Source organism: Phasianus colchicus, chromosome 10, assembly GCF_987193195.1.
Source record: "Phasianus colchicus chromosome 10, bPhaCol1.hap1.1, whole genome shotgun sequence".
NCBI lineage: Eukaryota > Metazoa > Chordata > Aves > Galliformes > Phasianidae > Phasianus > Phasianus colchicus.
This window is the reverse complement of record NC_143445.1, coordinates 11,784,425-11,803,566: the sequence shown is the minus strand read 5'-3', so window position 1 is coordinate 11,803,566 and position 19,142 is coordinate 11,784,425. Positions and strand designations below refer to the sequence as shown.

Below are 19,142 nucleotides of genomic sequence, written 5' to 3'. Positions count from 1 at the left end.
TTTGATCTCAGCATGGTCCCAACTTGTTGAGTATCAGGGATGCAAAATTTATTTATGAACAAGAATAAAATTCCACACAACATAATTTTGTATTTATTTGATTCTAATCAGAACAAAATAAAACAATAGGTATTAATCTAGAAAAGATCATTGAAACCTGATCTTGAAGTGTTAACTACAGATGTTCTTCTAATAATTTATCCAAATTCCTAAGCAAATCACTGGGAAACCAGCTAAAGCTTGTGGAATACTCAACTACCCAGAAACCCTAGCCATGTTGGCCCAGTATTAAGTCTTTTCCCTATCCCAAGAAAGAAGCAGGGCTTCTCTAACAGGCATTACCCTGATTTTCCCAAATCTTACCTCCAGAATCCTGTTTGATTTTATCTTAAGATTTGTGAGTGGTCTACATTTGAGATCCTCTCTACAGCAGCAGGTATTCACCAGTTGAAAAATTCCCCAAGTGGCTTCTGTTCCCTGTTCCTCACTGAAGGCTGCATAGCCCCCCAGGACAGTCAAGAAACATAGTTGCTATGGAGGAAAGGGAGATAAACCTTTGATTAAGTAAGGCAGCTGAGAAAAAAATTAACACAGATTTAAAGTACATAGGTAAATATTCACAGGGAATATCAGCAAACCAAAATTCAGTTCAAACAGCTCAGGCAAACTGACTCTTGCCAACATTTTTTCGCCTAAGTTCTACCTTGCTTCCTCTCCTGCTAGCCCTTGAAGCACATTTCTGTTTTAAATCATCAAGGGCTCTCTTTGTGAGCAAACACAAATTATTCAAAATAAAACTAGAAAAAAACCCTGCAGTATACCCTCCTTTCCCAAACTGTTATAATCATATATATTGCTAACAAGACTCTTCTGGCCAAAAGGCTGCTACATCATATTTACCTCCAGAAGTGACAAATAATCACTGCTTCAACAGAAAGCACTCATCTTGAGTCAGAAATTGTGGATGAGAGGAAGGCAAGCAGTATATTTGCTTAGCCATTAATACAGGCCGAGAATATAAACTATCAAGAAATTTACCATCTCCCTACCACATATTCAAGTTACAGCTATGCATTTTATACACACAATGTACTTCCTTTCCAAAATATGCAATACTAAGAGAAATAACTATAACAAGAATAGAAGCACTGGTATTTTTCATATCTTGCCACAGAATTATGATTTTTTAACTCCATCAAATTCTAAAGAAAAAAGCGAGATTAGTTTGACTAAGATTCAGTGTCAGAGCACATGAAAGCTGAATGAGTGAAGGAAAGAATGACTGTGCCTGCATCTTCAAAAATTCAGGTGGGCTTGTTTTGTTGCTTCTTTGTTTTCAATCTTTTATAGAGCTTTGTGGCCACCATGAGAGGCATCCAGGCAGGAAGGTTTATGCCAGTTACTAAATGATTGGAAGAGAGGTCAGGGACTCCTTTTCATTTTATCAAAAAAGAGAGAGAAAAGACTAAAGGTGGATAAAGACAAAAGATGATACATATTCAAATAAAGAGAAGGAAAAAACTCAAGCAGCCACAAAACTGTGCATGAGAGAAAAAGCTGGATTTCATCCGCAACCAAGATCAGTTTCACCAGTGCACTGAAAGAGTTGAAGTTTCCTTGTTTGTATCACTGTATTTGTTGCTGCAGCATTTCTTAAATAAAAAAAAATGTCAATGTATTCTAAACTTATTTTAGTTTTTCCCATTATAATCATTTCTGCTTTCATAAGCAGAAGTTTAGACTACTTCAGTTCACTTGCATGCAATTTTTCATTCTTCAGTTTAGTTAGTATCAAATGTAAACCTGGACAATGAATCAAGGCTGCATTTGTGCAACAGTAAGCATGCAAGCTAGGGTCAATGCATAGACAATGTCTTGGGGTGTGCAACCTAACACAAAAACTAAGGGTTCGGGAGTATTTTCTTGTCAAGTTTCCAGGTCCTCTTGGAAGGCTGACAGACACTGAACTTCACAGCACTGAACTTCCAGAAAAGTAGTGGGGACTGGAGGTTGACACATCAAATGCACAGATCTGAAATTGATATTAGTGGAAAATTTTGCCCATGTTCCAGGCTAATGAAGTTTTCCTTTTCAATTCTACTTAATACCCCCATCCACCAGACATAGTTACTCCAATGGATAAAGCAGCTAGATTTTCCATGCTGTGCTATAGATCTGTCGAGCAAGTCAAAAAAACATAGGAAAATAGACAAATAGTCACAGAGCAACAGCTTATTCTGCTGGTGAATCTCCACGGGTCAGTGGAGACAATGAAATAATGACTGCAATTGCCATCATAATACATATCTGGTCACTGGTGATCTCTATGAAACCTGCACTCTGTATAGTTTAGGACACAGCAGTCCTGACAGAGCAGACCACTCTTTAAACTGAAATGAACAAAAGCAGATGGCCAGTTCAGCTGTTTCTAATGTTCAGAGGTAACTTTATTTGCCTAAACTCAGATTTCTTTCAGTGTCAGTATGGAAAGGGGACAAAAAAAGGATACAGGTTATGTTTAAAAGTAGGCTTTCAGAGGAGAGAGAGAACATGCCCATCATACAAAAAATATATTCTGGCAAAATTTAGATGGGTATTCCATCTAAATGACCCTGGAAAACCTCAGTTCTGGTTCTTTTAGTACTGACAAAGACTTCCTAAGTCTCATTTGTGTTTAAATGTTATCAGGTCTGTTGTAGGTACAGGAAAGCTGTTTGAAACCATTTCAGAGTGCAGTTCTTCTAAAGACATGGCTAATCAATTATTACATAAATATGGTATTTAATTTGGATTTATTTTATTTAAGTCTATGAGAAGCTGCATTATTTGAATACTGCCTAGTAGACATTATGACACACCACATGATGTCAAACTGCTTTCTGGAAGACAATCCCCTAGGTCAAATTAACAATGCCAGTCCCTCCTTGCAGCCTCCCTCAAGTTTCATAATTACCAGTTATAATTAACCCAGGAAACTGATTAGCACATTGTTGTTCCATGCTACACCACTGACTGTTGCAGTAAAGAAGAGATCCCATTATTTCCCATGGGTACTAAAATGTAAAATAAGCAGTGACCAGCTCAGGTGACAGTTGTGGTTATTTGTGCTGGAATTAGAATGTCAACTTAGATAACACACTGATGAAGACGAGGCTAAACTATGTTTTTTATTGGTTAGAAAAAAAATCTATGGAGTCAAGGCCAACTGCTCCCCACCCTGTGGCATGCAAAGCCTTTATGGGGAAAAAAAGGTTAGTAGTTCTTCAAAATTACATGAAAATGGAAGTGATTTCACTTAATTACTATCCTTCTAATCTTGTACTTTACAATGCAACTACATAACATTAGATTCTAATAAAAACATTGGTTTAATTAAAGTTTTCTGTTGCCTATATACCAACTGTTACAACCCTCATGAGAATCCTACAAAAAAGAGCAGTGCAGATCTGCATCAGGAAACAGGTGAGTCAGAGAAATCTTAATCCAAACATGCAGGTTAAATGATTTATTTTAATGCTAATTTTAATTCATGAGCACAAATACAAGCAAAATCCTAATCCAATCATACAAAGAAAATGATTTTGCATAATACTGATTTTAATTTGTAGACAAAAGAACAAATACTTTGGTTACAGATACTTAGTCATTACTGGAAAAAAAAAAAATGTCTATAAAACACCAAGACAGCATTTTCCAGCTGCTAGAAAACAAAAAAGGACATTATTCCTTTCTCCTTTTCTGTACAAATGATATTATAAAGCTAACAATCAGCTCCAGACACTTGTAAAGGTCTCTAAAGGGGTAAGCAGTCTGTTTTGTATGGTCTCATATCACAGAACAGAGCTCTACTTCAGTTTCCCAAAAATTAAAGGTGCAGCTCAATATTATTTGCAATGTCCTACTTTAATCTAAGGAGATTAATGGTCTTGTTTTTTTTTTTTTTCTACATATTCAATGAATAGAGAAAAAGGATCCTCTTCAATGCAGTTAAAATGCAGAATACTGGTTCTTGAAGAGGTGCCTGCCATCACTATCAACTACAGAGGAGCATAGGGTAGCCAGGCTCCCCAGGATAAAACTAAGCTATGCAAAATCCTTGGAGTGGTGTGTTTACTCCACTGCACACTCCACCTTCATCTTACCTTGTAGCTGTGATTGTTTCCAGTCCATAAAATATATAGAGATTAGTTTATCTTAATAACTTGCCTTTTACAGGTGTGAGAGCATTGTGTATGCTCACATCAACTTTTCAAACATATTTCTACAGGAAAGTATGAATACAGCTTGGTTAGTTAGGCTACTTGGCTGCAGGGAAAAGATGGCATAGAGTTAAACCACAGCTGGAGGTCTGCCCCACTAGCAGGCTCTCGCTCGTGGTTAGTGTGAAGAAATAGAATTCTTTTTCTGGTCACACTTACTTCCTTCTTCTTGCAACTTCTGAGCAAGTACGTATTTTCTAGATCAGAATAGAGGATGAATAGAAGTCAGAAAAACTGAAGTTATGAGAGCTAAAATACCCTCATTCTTTAAACCGCTTAAAGATAATTGCACAAAATTATGACTATTAATTCAGGGAGCTGCAAATATACAATTGTTGCTAACCTTTAATTCCAGCAAGTGTTTGTTTACACTTGAGAGCTTCTATACTCTTTCTGAATAAAAGCCTTTCTGTACTGGTTCAATCTGACGTGTTAATTTTCCCCTCAAATTATCTTGTACATTTCAGTGACTGGATAAATACACTGTGCTGTAAGCTAATAGCCATGTTAGGCTTCTGGAGAAGAACAAGATTATTCACAGACATTACAAAGCTGTACTCCATGCCACATGTAGTGGTGTGTGATACCAAAATGCTCTTTTATGGAATTATTTTACTAGAATTATTTTTTTAGAGTAGAAGCTGCATATAATACAGTCTCAAATCTAGCTACAAATAGCTTAATAATAAATTACAGAATATTAATATTTAACCTCCCCTCCCCCAACAAACACACACCAGAATCACTTATTTGAGTAGCCCTACTATCACTCATTAGTATGGTTACAGAAATCACAGCCTGCCCTTCCCCTGCTGGTCTCATTTTCACTTAAATTGGGTATTTACAGAGCACAGCACTTCTATATTTTTGGTGTTTGTTTGTCAGTCTATGTAAATTACACATGGTTAAAAAAAAAGAATTTTAAAATACAATAAGCTTTTCCACAAACACCGTGCTTTAAAAAAGTCTGATATAAATTTTATTTTACACTGATTTGTTTCCATTAACTATAGTTTTGAGCACTGTCATATTTCCTGCTTCTACCAGGATGGGGCAGAGGGGAGCAAAACAGTGCCTTTTCCTCAATAGGCCTTTTTTTAAGGTGTTTAAATATCATTCTAGTTAAAATTAAATTACTGTCCCGTATTTCATATGTCTAGTCCCCTCAGTTGTAATTACACTGTACACTACACGGGTTCTGGAGATACAGATCTACAACAGCAAAGCAGCTCAAATTTTTCCGGTTACATGAAATCTTGAGCATGTAGAAAAACTGATTAGACAAAATAGTCATGCTTAAATAGAAGAACAGTGCACAGACAGCTCTATTTTCTACATGCTGTTTCAAATTTTCTTATTTTTTTCAGGTATTGCCTCCTTGGCCTCCTTTTTCCATCACATGAACAGAATAATTTACACATGCATTAATAGCAACAGCTCTTTTATAGGACAGCTGAAGCCAAAAGGTAAAACAATTCTCATACTAAAAAGCTTTTCTAGATTTATTGAGACGACATCATCAGTCGGTCTAACAAGAACAAAAAATCTCCTAAAACACCTTACATTTTATGGTGATGTAATAGGTGCAACAATTTTTGAATTAAATGTAACTCACAACACGCTTGGAGAGATAACTATTACAGATGGAATTACTTTGAGATCTTTCTAGACATTACTGCCATTTAGCCTTAATAATACTCCCATGGATGACTCATGGATTTCAGTACACATGGCTGGTACAGTTAAGCAGCACAGTGCACTGAGTTCAGTAACTGCACTGCTGGAAGTCAGGCTAGCTCCTCAGCTGGGAGAAGCTACCCCAAGCTTACACTTGCTGAATTGCTCATTTTTCATCTGAGTGAACTCCACTCATTAGAATTTAGAAGCATTGTTCTAGTTCTGCAGGGGTATGTAGAATTACCTATCCAGCTTAAGGAAATTAGTGGTATTTTTTACACTTCTAATTGTTTTACTGCAACTGATTTTAATGTGAACAAATATACAAGGTTAGAGTGCTGTAAAAACAAAAAGGTAGTAATTACTTTAGACCTAAAGCAGGTAATCAAAGTTAAGATCTCAGTTTTGCTGAGAAAGCAAATTTTTAATGGACTTCTCTGATGGGATTTCTGTACAATTAAATTCTGAAATACTGCCACTCTTAGAGTGTCCTCTCCCCTCAAGCAATTCTGAAAGCAGTTTCAAGAGGGAACTGAGTGGCTGCAGGTTGACTGATTGATCTCCAGAGAGTGAAAGGGGTTGTATCAATCTCTACTAGAATGGGGCAGGAGGTCTTCTCTAAATAACTGGAGTTACTCATCCTGCTGAGTAGGATGACCTTCCTTTTATACTGCATAATGTTCTGGGCTTGAACTAGCTTTTCCAGAGATAGCTATTCATCTGCTTAACCTCAGGAATGCATTAACGCCCCTCCCTCCCCTATCACCAATTCTCTCACTTTTGCATTGCAGTTTGACCAACCAGCATCATAAAAAACAGATAAAACAACAAACAGCTCCAAGTGCTCCACAGTGGTTTGCACAAGGCCCATACTTTTCCAAACAGCAATAAATCAGCTAAGGAATATTATGGCATTGACTAAAAGCAGGCACCCATGCATATAGAGCAGATTTAAAAACCGTTCAGTGAATTTTTAATATTGTCTTAGAAAACCATTAAAAAAAAAAAAACAAAACCAAAAAAAAAACCTCCCTGTCACAGCCCCGTGGCAGAGTCCCAGAGAAAGAAGGTGGCAAATTATCACCACACAGAAAGTACCTGGCTCTCTCCCAGGATAAACAAGCACCATCAGAAACAGTTTCTTTCCTACCTAAAAAGCCTCTGTGCAACATTACTAGATTTTAGATACTTGCCCCATCTTCCATCAATCTATCTGCTACACTAGGAAATTGAAGATTAACTTAGCTGAGATCTTTTTGATCTGTGCTAGCTCTTAATGGCAGTTCAGATGTGAGGGGCCCTGGGTTCCAGCATATTCATTACCCAATCACCCAGGAAGCTTTTGCTGATAACCTACTAGTACTCAGTTATTTCATAAATGCCTATGTGGACTACAGCCACAGCTTCTGCTGCAACATATTTCTGTTCAGCCTTGTTATTAATAGAGCGCTTACTCATACTTGAAATAACCTTCTTAGTTCCTGAGATCAGTGAACTAGAAAAAAAGAAAGGGAAGCATTACAAAAGATTGCATATTTCTATAATTCCTCTTTTCAGACACTTCTTCCCCAGTTATAAACAGCCACTACACAAGACTCAAGTCTTGTACAGCTCTACACCCAAAATGATACCACTTCAGACCCTGACATGCTTTTATTTCCTTTTTGCTCGGAGGCAGAAGCCATAAACAATGTCTGATTGAAGCTTACCATTACTGCTCCTGTCTCAGTGCCAAGGAACTGCTCACTGAACCCAGCTTTCAGCTTCAGTTTGTAAATGAAGCTCTACCTTAGAAAGTCATTAGTTTGAGTTGTGAAGCTTTCTGATCAGTCCTACATGGGCAGATTCAAACATTGTGATCTCAATAATACATACTTTTTTTCTTTGAGGTCTTTCTAAACAGATTTATCCTCAGTAATAAGTTAAATATATTTGTCCATCTTTGCAAACTCAACTAATTCAGTTATTGTTCACTGCTGCACATCAGCACTCAAATTATCTTTGGAAAAAGTGGATCTGTCTGAAGCATCCACTTTTTCCCTAAATATAGCCAAGACATATGCTTTCCATTAAGAATTAAGTGGAGAAAAAAAGATCACTTAATTATTACATGCTAAAGAAACCTCAGACCAATATCTTATAAGGGGGGAATGAGAGGAAGGCAGTAGGATCATCAGACCTCTAGTACAAATCAAGCATTTCTTTGTTTGAAAAAAGTCATTCTGTAACTTCAGAGTTTAGAGAACTTATCAGGTGATTGATTCCACAAATAATGCATTTTCTTTACAAAATAAAAAATAGTTTAAAAATTCAGTAAGTGTTGTTTAAGTTAATCCTGGAACATTACTGTTCACAAATTCCTCTGACCTCAAGACATTCTAGAAGTCTTTATGTTTTCAGGGGAAAAAACACGTTATCGAGATTATGGTTTTGGGACAAGTTCAAAACCTACTGATGATCCCATTAAATAAGTAAGTTTTGTTTTACAGATTTCTCTCAGTACTGGCACATTTCTCAAAACTAATTTTCTTTTAAACAGAATCACAGAAGGGTTGGAAGGGACCTCAAGGATCATGAATCTCCAACCCCCCTACCACATGCAGGGCCACCAACCTCCACATTTAATAGCAGACCAGGCTGTCCAATCTGGCCTTGAACACCTCCAGGGATGGGGCATTCACCACCTCTCTGGGCAGCCTGTTCCAGCACCTCACCACTCATTCTGACATCCAACCTAAATCTTTCCTCCCTCAAGTTAAAACCATTTCCCCTTGTCCTGCTGTTATCTACCCTTTCAAAGAGATGATTCCCCTCCCGTTTGTAGGCGCACTTTAGGTACTGAAAGGCTGCAAAGAGGTCACCCTGCAGCCTTCTTTTCTCCAGGCTGAACAAGCCCAGCTCGCTCAGCCTGTCTTCACAGGGGAGGTGCTCCAGTCCCCTGATCATCTTTGAGGCTCTCCTCTGGACTCTCTCCAACAGCTCCCTGTCTTTCTTGTACTGGGGGCTCCATACCTAGACACAATTTCAACACTTAGAATACGAGGCCATGCGCTGTTCCTCTAATCAGGCATTTCTATACCTATGCGAACTCCCGTTTATAATAACCAATGCAAGTATCCTCATCAACTAGACTAGTTAAGATTTACAGAGCAGAAGTCTTCTAAGGTAGCAGCAGGAGATGCCCGCTTTGTACACTTAAACTGCTGTTCATCCTGCTCAATCTTTTTAATCTACTAAAAGATGTTACTAGCTAAGTTACTTAAGAACAATTTTATCAGCTCAACTCTTAGAGTTAAGACTCCAGTAAAGAGTATAACTTGAGACATGATTAGAGCACAACATTTTAGAAGCTTCAAATGTATGTTTATATGACAGTAAATGGGCGCATGCACATGCGTGATCAAGTAGCATTAACTGACTCTCAGAATAAACCTTTTTTCTTTCCAGAAGGATGCATCTTCATAGAACTACAGCACATCAATTAATGGCTCTTACAGATCTTCACTAAGAAGATAAAAAGCATAATAATGCATCTTAGACTTAAATATGATGTAAATCATAATTCATCCAACTCCACCCAGTATTTTCTAAGGATTTATTTACGGCAATATTTTTTAATCTGTCTCCTAATAAGAAGAGATTTTCTCTCACAAAGCTTTTTCTTAGATTATTCTACAAAATAAGTTGTCCACCAATAAATGCCCCCTGAAGTCCTGAATTCTACATTATCAGAATAGGAAGTAAGCAACTGCTTTGATTTACTTTCCTATATGAAACTGTCTTGCTTGTCACTTTATGCACAGATGCACTGAGATTAGGTAGATTAAATTTATTGTGTGCCAATTATTACAGAAGATAACACATTATTTGTAATCATAAATAAAAACCAGCCCATGTTAATTGCAAAAGTAAGTATCAACAAGTGCAACAAATCTGCTTTAACTATCTCTATTTCTCTTTATTTCACAATGGCTTTAACAACCCTTGTGTTCATTTCAGTGAACCAGAAAATCTGATTAGGGGCAGTTAAGCAGATGGAATAACAGTCCCTGGGAGCTGATCACATGCATTTTTCTTAGTGATTACCAAGTCTTCTCTTTAGAGTCTTCGTCAGCTCTCTTCAGAATGCTAGCTCTCTTTAAATGGGAAATAGCTCTTTTTTTTTTAATCCAGAACTTAATTCAGAAAGCTGAATCATCACTGATACAATTCTCCATAGTCTAACAAAAATCTTTCCAGTTTTCCTACCCTGAGATTTTGTGTTTATGATGCATACAACATTGATTCCACTGATACATGCCTTTTTGGGATTTTAAACATAATGTGACATAATTGTTTTAGGACCTCTCCTTAAAAAATATTTTTTCAGGACTTGAAATACATAGTTTTGAAGTGAACTTTTCTAGGGCAATATCATGTTATATTTCACAGCAGTTCAACCCCTTACAAAAACCGCAAGCAAAAAACACTTGAGTTACTGAGCCAAACAATTCAACTACATGAACAACAAAGGTTAAAAATGTAAATAATTGGCATGAAAGATTGACCATCCCAGCTGTACAGTTTTTAATGAAAAAGTTATTTGACCATTTTTCTTCTTCCACAAATGAAAAGGAAACAGATGGAATGAGTCTAACAGGTGCACTTCACAAGTGCACAGTTCTTGCACAGCTGATTGTCCTCACACTACATTGCATCTGCATTTGGAAAGGAACTGAGTAGTTAAAACCATATCAGAGCAGAAATTGGAAAGTTCTTATTCCTTGTTTACTGTTCCTTTATTTTTCACATAACCAGTAACCACAAAGAAAAGAAGAAAGCCAGAGGGTTCTGATTTTTCACCACATACTAATTCTCCAAAGTAAGGATAGGCAATGTTTCTTAATGAGATACTCTTGTGTCCAGCCATAAGAAGCATTATAGGACTAACTTAAGATCATTGCAGTAATGCGTAGATATCTTCTGAAAAAACATTTGCCTTATTTCCAAATCCTCAAAATTTCTTTTGGAGAGAAAAATATACATAATAAATTAAATTCCTACGTAATTTCAACTGTATAATATATATATTTTAAATTTTCAAGTTGTCTCAATGTCTCTCCACAAGTCAAAACCCTATTGAAATCATTTATTGATTCTACTAACTGTCCTGTCCCAACTTGACTGATTGATAAATTAGTCTTAAGTAGATGATTATTCAAGTCTACATCAAAATAATGAAATCCCATGCTTGACTCAGTTTGTGCTATAGACTAAATACTTGCAGAATATGACCAGATCCATATTTTGCGTTTCAGCATTTAAAAAAAAAAACCTGAAACATTTGAGGTTCAAGGACTGACTAGTTAGAATTACCGTCATCTCAATTATCTCATTCCATGGTGCACATACATCAGAAACATTGATAATCCATAGAATTAACAGATTTAGTGACATCTTACAAGGCATCTTGTATTTGAATGCTTTTTTTTTTTTTTAATTATTATTATTTGATGGTGGGCAAGCGGGATGGGGGTGGGCAAATTACTTATTGTACCTTTACCTCATTTATCCCAAAATATAAGTGTTTTGTGTATTTTAATGTAGTAGGCTTTTTGTAGATAGCAAATTAATTTAGGATTATAGCTGCTTATTAGTTACTCATTTCTTAGTAAACTGTTCATTATATTTATAATTTCCTTAGATGAGGACATAAGAACAAACATAACCTGTTAAGCCATAAGCTAAGTGAAAAAAATACCTGAAAATAAGTTTTTAGTTAGATAATCTAAATTCTGTGCCATCATTCTGAAGCAAAAAACTTTTCCTCTGATGTTTTCTTTAAGTTTGTTTTTTGTTTGGTTGGTTGGTTGTTTTTTTTACTAACAAAATCACTGGAACATTATAGGATTATTTGAGGTGGGAAGAACAGAGATCACCATTAGCGTGAAACTCATATACCAGAATGACACAGAAAAGGTTTGGTTTTACTTTGTTCTTAAAATGAAACTAATTGTATATTGGAGAAGCTAGACAAACATGAACACCTACAGAGGTATCCAGACACACTGACTCCCATACACTAAAATACATAACTCTGTGAAACTAAATGGTTGTTAATAAATTGTGAAGATCCTCCAAACAGGTTGGGTAGCTAAGAAACACTCTTAAATCTTTTCATGAATATAATGTCTCTCTCAGCTCTCAACACAGATCTAACTTTGATGTTTTAAAAACCATATTGCAAATGCAACAATTCCTCTTGGGATGAGGCTTAAACTATGAAACACAGAAACATTAATATTCCTGTTATATTAGTTTCTCTGTTCTCCTGAGGCTTTCCCTGGCAGAAGTAACTAGCCTGTATTGAAAAGAGGACTGACAGAAACTGGTGTTAGACCTGCCAGCATCCCAGTGTTTCAGTAGTACGTAAAATTTTTCTTCTTGATTCACAAATCAAGAATTAACTTTACTTTAAACGATGTCTTGAAGATCTAAAAATTCCTTTGTTTTTTTTTACCCTTTAATAAGCAGGGAAATTTAAATTTGGGGAATTTTAAGCAATTACTCAGAACTGTAATTACAAGAGCTTTCTTATGTTCAGTCTCATCTTGATGACATTTTCACATATCTTCCCATAACAGATCTAATTTCTATGACATGTGATACCATGGATCACTCCTGAAGCCTTTCTAAGAATTAAGTGCAACGGTTGCCGCTATTCTATTTTCTTGAAACTGCAGCCATTTCTTACTGGGTTCCAAACTTGGATTAGAGCCACACGTTCAGTTACAGAAGAGCAATCATTTTCCTATATAATTCCCCAAGGGCTTGGGGTTGAGTTCTGAACATCTCCTTACTCTGTGCAGTAGTTAGCATAGCTTTTGTCCTCCATAAATCCATGTGGTTTAGACTTGTGTTCATTATCTTCATTTCTGCAAGCACACTGTCTTTTTCTTGCACAGAAATTATGAAAAGCTAGTAAACAGACTGTGTAAAAAAAAAAAAAACCAACAAAAAACTTGTTGCATTATTGAATGCTGTCAAGGTTCATCATTCAGCAAGATTATCTCAAGATTTGTAACTTTGCCAGTCCAGAGCAAGAGAAAGATCAAACCACAAGCCATATGAATTTAAGTAAACATCTTTTAGTTTTCATGTTTAGACAATGAAATGAGTCCAGAAGTCATTCTTGGTAGGACAGGGTATGCAGTCTAATATATAATGTGCTCAGTGTAATAACTCAGGTCCTCACTTTAAAGAAAGAAGTGATCTAGAACACATGACGGTTACCTTAAACTCCCCACTCGTATGAAAGCTGATCTTAAAGATTATTCTTTCTTTAGAGATGAAGCCACAGAAAGATGTCACTTCCTAAGTTTATGTAGTTGACAGTTCACTGCAATAGTCATGATTCTTACTCGTTTCTGCCTTTGCAATCAGAGCTCTAAGTAAGGCATTGTGTTTAGAAAGTCAGAAATGCAGAGAAGCTGAGTGAGAAGCGACAACAAGAAAGATTGCTAAGAAGAAAACAAAGAAAATCACAGCAAAAGAGAAGTTATGACTGAAAGCAAGCAATGGAGCACATTGAGATCTAAGGGAGCAGAAGAAAACATGAAGAGTAGAAGTAGTGGAGATCTGCTGTTTGGGGGATGGAGTTTATTTTGCCTTTTTTGAAGCTTATCTATATTTTTTAATGTTTATGGATTATAACTGTACTTAGTACAACAGATACTCACACAAGGCTTTCCTTTCTTGCACAAGATATGGAAGAGATTTTTCTTAGTTAAGATCCTTATGCAGAAAAACTGATCAGAAATTTACAGAATCATATCTGACACAAAGCTCAAAAGATTTGTTTCTAATTTCTCAGCTGTTTATTGTTGTGCTTATTGAAATATCTGCTAAAATTTCCAATGTTCAGCGCTCACAGAGCCAGGGTACGTTACACAAATAGAAGACCAACAAAAAAGTTGCAAAATGCTTGGCAATCCATCCTTTCTGAGCAATTACAGTACAAGCACCTGCATGTTTTGTGTCTTTCAAAAGAAGTTTCCTAAAATACTTTTCCTACTGATGTAATTTGAATGTTTTATAGAATATTAAGAGGTTGCTGCAATTGCTCAAGTTCGTGTGCTTCTGAACAGCTGTATGACAGGTCAGAGAAAGCAGTCTGTTTGCATTGCATCATTTCCAGTGTTAAGGACTTGCATTAGTAATAGTATGCTAAATCATTTCTTATGGTTCTCTAGCTTGGAAAAGTTGTACTGATTTATGGTTCTCCAAACACATTGCAATAACAATTGTATTCTTGCAGTACGTAAGTGGAAGCTTCAACTGCGTTCCCTGTAACTACTAGTAGATTACTGGCTTTTTTTTTTTTTTTTTGCATTAACTAGCCATCTTTGGCTACACGTACAACATTGATTCACTCCCACATAATTGTGCTTATTGTAAAGACCAACTCTGAATATGCACTTTACATGTACATATGTACACTTTAAGTACAAAGATGAGCACGTTAGGACCCACTGTTTCCTCATTCCCTACCTATCTATCCCATATTGTTCCCATTGATTAAGACTGCAATTTTAGCTACTGCAATTCTGCCTACCCAGCAAATCATTATGGGCAACATTTGCATACCTCAGAATTATCTTCATGTCCCTTAACTTCTTGGAAGCTTTTAAACCACCAGCCCTGTGGGACAGGAACAGTTATTTACAATATTTTTTCCCTCAAACTCAGCTCAGGCCTTTTAAAACCATGGCAACATTTAACCACAGCTACGTCAATCAGCAGCACAGCCCTCTGGACTCCTTAGTCAAAGTCCAGGACTCCCAGTCTGCAATTATTGTGCCATTTTTTGCTTTGAGAAGCACAGTTTGGACTCATTTCTCGAATTCCTGAATTGTGATCAGAACTAATGTAGGGCATTTCCCCCTACCTCCCTTCTCTATTTTACTTTTAACAATCCGTTGTAGAAGAGCAGAAATTAAAAGCTAAAATCTCACGGACTTGCAACATAGTTTCTTTTATTTGTCTTGTCAAACTTATTGCAGCTAGGCAATTCCCCTACCAGATTAAGAAGCCTCAGAGGCTGTTGCACAGATTAAGCAATAGCTTTTACTGTAAGCTTCTTATTCTCAATGGTCCCATCTTCTGTTCTATCCACATGATTAAACAATAAGGATATTGTATCTTTCAGTACATCTGTCAACTCTGGTCCCATCACTTTCAGCCCACTTCTGACACAGTCCACACTGCAATGTGACTTGGTATCTGTCCTTCGTATTGACAGTGCATTTAGTCTGACTTCCAAGTGTTCTAGAAAATTGTCATATTCAGCAATGCCCATGCTATTTCATACACAGCTTGTAAAAGCAGTGATATTTTTGCTGCCATTTTCCATCACCTTTCAGTACAAAAGGTCTATAATGAGCTACCAGGTAATTCCATTATTGAAATTACAAGTGACACTAGGTGGGCCTACTCAGCCAAGAGCACCTTTCCTTTTGAAAAAATGCATCAACCTCCTTCTGAAGTATAATGTGATCATTAATTTTAAGACTATTACCTGCCACTGGAAATAGACACAGTCCCATCCACAAGTTTTCAACAGTTCCCCCAAAAGGTTAGATTGACGGAACACTATTACCAGTTCTACTGAATTCAGTGCCTTCTGCAATAAGGAAAATAAAGTACTGAGTGTGCGAAGACTTCCTGTTTTATCTCATTATGGCTGAAACCCCACCATCTGGGTCAGTGAGTTTAAGTTCTAATACAAAGCGACAGTCCTAGGGAACATTTTATTATGAAATGCATCAATAGGATTAAGAGAATATTTGATTTTTTTTCCTAGGAACACATCTATCCAAAAACAGTAAAGATTTATTTCTCTCTGCTAGTCACCAATTTCAGGCATTTTATATTGTTGGTGATAACTACATCAAAAAACTTGAGACGTAAGGTTATGCCATAACACTACAGCTAGCAGCTATTACAAAAATAACTGTCTCCTGGTGAGATTTTGCCAATTCAAGTAAAAGTCCAGAGTACAGATGGCATCTTTGGAGCTGGTGACACGGATTAGGATGTCAATAAATTAGAAAAAAATAAAAGGTCTGAAGTGCATCCGAATATTTATTATAGCAAATAAAGCTACACTAAGTAGCTTCTGGCCAATTTCTGGTATTCCTCTGGCTCTGGGAAGGCCTCACTCCACCACTGCTGTCAGTAAGTACAGTCAGAAGCAGAAGGCAGGCAGACCCTGCCATCAAGGGGGGGGAAGGCTGAACTAGAAAATGGATCTTATTACTTGGGTTTGTTCTACTCAGAGTATTCAGCCATAAGTACTTAAATCAGATAAACAATATTTAAAGCAGAAACAGCTATTGAATTCTGAAAGTCATGCCAGCTCAATCTACAAACTTTCCCGTGCAGAAAAGATCCACAGCAATCAATCCTAACTAAAACTCCCTAGAGTTCTCATTCTGAGTAGAAGGGGAAAAAAGGAAAAAAAAATTAAATAGAAAACTTTCAGTTCAGTAAGATCTTTATTAAAGGAGGTGAGTTAGATGGCATACAGCAAGTGCGATTTTGCTCTGTGGTTATTTGCCTAAATAAGTAGAATCCTAGTTCATGAGTAGTGCTCCAGAATAGACTATAGCAATGAAAATTTACGTCTTGCCAAACCTGCAAGAACTAAAAAATCTACCATAACAATTTCATTAGGAAAAACCCAGAAGGTGATCCTTAAGCAGCTGTTGGATATTTGACCAAAAAAAATTCAGACTTTCAACACAGTAGAGTCATAGAATAGAATCACAGAATTGCTCAGGTTGGAAAAGACTTTAAAGATCGAGTTCCAACAACCATAGTACCCTAACAACCCTCCACTAAAACGTATCCCTGAGCACCACATCCACATGAAATCACAGTACCACATTCAGCCAAAAATCAGAACAGGCAAACTGAAAAATCTTAAGATTTGGCACCACTACAGGAAACTGCATAACACATGACAGCTGTTGAGAACAACTCAGCCTCTTCCCAAAGGGATCCAAGAAGCAAGATTGTTGAGAGAACTGCTGAATTCATTTATTGGTTTGTTTGCCCCAGTATCCGAGCCACAGAGGACTCACAAGAAGGACATCCAGCAACACAAGGCAGAGCACTGACCTAAGATTATCCCTGTGGCAAAGGAATCATTCTAAGAAATTATAACAAGCTTTTGTAGACTGAAAGGTTGCACATTCACTTTCCTCCACTTAACCACAGCAGAAATTACATCTAATTCTGCTGCATTGTATTCCATCATTTAAAAGATTAAAACACACTCATCTCATTTTTTGCTGGGGAAATTTTCTGTTAGGCTAAGACCTGATGTAAGGGACCATGTCATGTATGCAGATTATTATGCATTTTCATTAGATATGCAGATAAGGATATAAAAATCAAATTCATCCCACAGCCAAAAAATCTCCAGATATCCTGACCTAGCAGGCTTAAGTAGCGTATGTATGACTGCTTGTTCACTGTGACTTCAGCTTTTTTCATGATTAACTACAAATAAGCTGCATATATGTTTGGTTTGTTTTTGTTGGGGTTGTTGTTGTTGTTTATGTATTTAGATGTAATTAATAAAACTGGAAATATTTATTGTCAAGGCATACTCTGAGTCCCATTCAAACACTGGTCAACTATCTCCTGATTTGCCAATCTATTTTAGCAGGCAGATACTTAAGAGTAGCAGGCTTCTCTTTTAACTCCTTTATTAAATGGAATGAGCTATCAATGCAACAATTCATTACTTAGTTTTTGACTGATTTTCTGAGTAGTCATGCAGCAACAAGAACTCGTCTGCAATATGGTCAGCTTACTGGAGACAGCATATTGGGAGTAATCTCTTACACCCCAAAATACAGAAAACATCATCCTCCAATATATTTATTGTGTGAAAATACCACAATGAATATGCTTACTTACCTATTAGTTAACTGAGCTTAGTCATAATTGATTAATCAATTGAATCAACTTCTCAACTTCAAAACTGTGAACTTTTATATGTCATTCCAGAAGCTATCTTTTACTCTGACAGGTGCCCAAGAGGAGAGCACAAAGGAACTCCCTCTCACTTAAAGCACAACTTGCATTTGCTCCAAAATATACCAAACTTATTTTCACAATTCCAGATATGAGAAAGATCCATTTATGTTTTAACTGGACCGGCACAGATTTTATTTTGAAATAGGAACTGAAATCTGAAGAGCACTGATAGATTTGAACTTCCCACGTACTCGATTTCAGCAGAGACACAAAGCTCTACAGTGAGTATATTTCTTGTATAGACATGGATTTAGTATTCTTTTATAGGTTCTGATTCTACTATGAAACAGGTTTTTGTTATGCCATATACCTTTATAGGGAGTTTGCCACATTTTAAGATCCCATGTATCACTGATGAGTCCACAACTATGAAAACTATGATTATATTCCCTTCAGTGCATCTTAAATGGACATTGAGGAAGGTCTCAACCCTACGATCGATACATCATGTTACTTAGATGAAGTACCATTCAGGTATTTATGATAAATATGATAGAAAGTTAGAGACAATATTGTATTTTAGAATTTTAAAATAAAAAGGCAGTAAATATATTAGCCTGAAATTCTTCAGCTCCAAAGTATTACTCCTTTGTTTTAGTTCTGAAATTCCTTCTTGTTGCTGAATTTTCAGACACTTTACACATTTAAACATTTGCAGTTACCAAGCCATGGTCATAAATTTAACACATGGTCAGCATCTCTTCAGCATGGATGTCACTGAGTACAGTCAGCAGAAAAATTGTAATGAATAAGATGTAATTATTCATCAGCTATGATAATTTAAGAATGATTTTGATAAAAAATATTTATACTTCAGTTTTTGCACTTACAAGCGCTTGTGAGCAACTTCTGACACATTCACATCTAGAGATAGATGCTCCAAAAATCTGTGAAGTAACTTGAAAAAAAAAAAAAATCAGGAATTTGAGGAAAGTTAGCAACAACTAAATATAGAACTATTATCTTTCTTACATTCCTGTGTGAGCTCAGGATGACAGTACGAAGAGAGAGTAAATTGAGTCAGTATTTCTCCAGTAAGTTCAATTTAAGTTGAAGTAACTAATTTACAATTCTATGAGAACGTAGATGAATGAGAAACTGAGAAAATGAGAACGTTGA

The 19,142-nt window shown here is 36.4% G+C and overlaps 1 long non-coding RNA gene across 3 annotated transcripts in view; it reads right to left on the bottom strand.

Annotated features, from left to right (window-relative positions):
* LOC149916606 (uncharacterized) overlaps positions 1–19,142 on the bottom strand; it is an 83,810-nt gene that overhangs the window by 28,823 nt on the left and 35,845 nt on the right. For all 3 annotated transcript variants that reach the window (XR_016469455.1, XR_016469454.1, XR_016469453.1), the window contains one exon: positions 364–531. This is a non-coding gene — a long non-coding RNA (uncharacterized LOC149916606). The remainder of the gene's footprint in view (positions 1–363; positions 532–19,142) is intronic.